Source organism: Sinocyclocheilus anshuiensis, unplaced genomic scaffold, assembly GCF_001515605.1.
Source record: "Sinocyclocheilus anshuiensis isolate Anshui unplaced genomic scaffold, SAMN03320099.WGS_v1.1 scaffold548, whole genome shotgun sequence".
In the NCBI taxonomy this organism is placed as follows: domain Eukaryota; kingdom Metazoa; phylum Chordata; class Actinopteri; order Cypriniformes; family Cyprinidae; genus Sinocyclocheilus; species Sinocyclocheilus anshuiensis.
Window position 1 is genome coordinate 100,829 of NW_015554106.1, and position 3,054 is coordinate 103,882.

Below are 3,054 nucleotides of genomic sequence, written 5' to 3' on the forward strand. Positions count from 1 at the left end.
TATATTAGTTTATAATTAATAGTTTGGTATTAGTGCTGGTTGGTATAAGTGATACTAGCCTTCAAATATACTAATATTTCAAATGTAAGAAAGAAAGAGACTGAGTGTACAAATATATTACTGCATGAGTTCAGATTTTAAGATAAGGTTGGGATTAATTAAATCTGTGTGATTCATTATTATTATTATAGTAATTGACACCCCTAATATGAAAATTTATACTAATAGTAGTACATTTTATGTACATTTTGTACAGAAAATAAAGCAAATGCACATATAAACCTGAAGTTTATGTTGATAAATCTTTTATTTTATTCTTACATTTGGTGCTTAAAAGATTGATCTGACATTTTCATAATTTTGTGCATATATGTAATCTGAATACTGAATGCAATATCTAAAGAACAGTTTCATCAAAAGACAAAAACTATAACTAGAATAACACAATCATTTTTTTATTTAAAATAATAATAATGATAATAATAATAATAATAATAATAATAATCATCTTTGAAGTCATTGAGTTCAGTGTTGACACATATTGCATGATTTGAACAATTCTGAATGTAGTTCCTCTTTACAACCCAGATGACCCTCTGTAGGGTCATAAAAAGTCAAGTAACAAGATTAATCATTGCTGTCATTTCAAAGGACTCAGGTACTCACCAGCCTTCAGCATATACAGTAGACATCTGTAATGCTTTCTTTGCCAATCTCTTTCTCTCTGGTTTGATCGGCTGATACATATCTGTATTGTGTAGTTTGAAGTATAACAGGCATTTTAGTCGGACATTTAAGCACTTCCAACCCAAGCTAGAGGGTGCTTATATCGATACAGACAGAGAGATGACAGACCACTGTAAATAACATGCGCACATACATAGAAACAGGACAAAATATTGTACATGTTCCACTGAGAAGTGACCAGAACTTAGGACACACACACACACACCACTGATCTATTCTTCATGCTAAACACATCCATCACACACACACAGCTGATTTGATAGGCTGGCGCTCTGTGTCAAATACGATTCTGTCTCTTAAATATATTGAGTCTGTGTGTGTGTGTGTTTGTGTGTGTGCGTGCCATCAGCTCATCAGATCCAGTCCTGGTGTGTGGCGGCTATTTTTCGCCTGATCGCTCCTCACATATACATTTCGGTGCTTGGTAGATACACACAAGCACATATCAAACTGAGGAGGTTGATGAGAAGATGCTGTTTGATAGAAGGACAGAGCACAGGATGAAGTCTGGACTTCACTTAAAGTGTCACAGTTTCTATACATACACTATGCAAAATGTATGGCAAACTGTGAGTTTCTATACATACACTATGCAAAATGTACGGCAAAATGTGAGTTTCTTTTACCAGTAACGTGTATCTGCTGAACAGAGATTGTTCTCTTATCATCTCGTCTGATATATCCTTAGCCTGGACTGATTAACCTCAATTTAACTTGACATAAATTAAAATGAGCCTATAAGGGATGGATGTACAGTCTGTACGGTTGGCTTTCGAACGATCAGATGGTGAAAAAACTAACTAACTAACTAACTAAATAAATCTCTATATGTGCTCTGAGGCCTTGAGGCAATACAGCGTATTCAACGAATCATTCTTCTATCAGCCTCATTTTCAAGTTCAATATCACGTCTATGACAAAACCTTGACTGAACATGAACATTTATACTAATAGTACTAATAAAAACATGCAGCCTTTAAAGTAAAGCAATTGGTGTGTTTCACAGTGTGTCACTCACAGTTGATGCTACTGTATTAACAGAAATTCATTTTAGTGCACTAATGAATAACAATGTATAACATAATTTTGGGGTTTTCTGTGGTTGCCAGGTATTTCTGTTGTTGCTGAAGTGTTTAGTGTGTCACTGTGCAATTTATATGGTGTTCTGGGTGGTTTTTGTAATTGTGACTTTTTATCTCACAATTATGACTTTTATTTCTCAGAATTGTGAAATATAAACTCAATTCATTCATATATTGCTAGATTGGCATGACACAAAGCATTGTACATAGCAAAATAAAAACAAACAAAAAAATACATACACATACATATATACAGTGTATATATATATATATATATATATATATATATAAATGGTAACACTTTTTTAGGGTTCCATATAGAACCATGCTTTGAAAATACTATATAGGACCTTGTTGGTTTTATAAATAACATTTTGTATGATAGCTTTTTTCATTAATATTAGTATTTTAATATCATTAATATTAGTATCATTTGTATATATTTTTTTAATATTGTTTTTTACCCCTCTATCTGCCTGGTCTTATAATATCTTGAAGTGTCTATTAGGGTTTTACATAAAATAAACAACAACAACAACAATGTGTCAGTTAGGTACTTATTTTTTAATGACGTGAAATTGTAGCAAAAATGACAGTGTTCTAACAACAGTTATTAGCAGAATACATTAATGAATGACAATGGACATTGAACATAAATAAATGCTTAAAGAAATAAAACAAAATAGAACATAAAATAGTGTATTGAAGACCAAGTTCCAGTGAAATATATTCACAATCCTCTATGATGCCTCTAAGTTAATCATATCTGTATTTTGGTGTGATTGAATGGCAGTTTCTCTCAAGCAGCAAATTAGGAATTTATTGAGGGAAAAGTCCTGGTTAATAGTGAATAAGTGTTCCCTATTCTAAAGTGTTACCATATAAACATTAATGGTACTACTAATACAGATGTGTTCACTCATTACCTCTTAGTTTGTGGCATTTATTAACATGATGTTCTACTTAAGAGGAAGTAGGTCATTAACCAAGTAATATTCCTAATTTGTCATTTTCATGGAGTGACTGCAACTCAAGAATAATCCGCTGTAGTTGAATGTACAGTGAGTCTCTTAAGGACGTGTATTTGTCACAGTGGAAGAGGAAGTGTTCCTCCGTCTCAACTGATCCTGATCTACATTCATTACAGAATCGCTCTTAGGTAACCACATCTTTTTATGTCATCCTCTCTCTATGGACAGTTGGTGGTCACTCCGTCTATACTTGG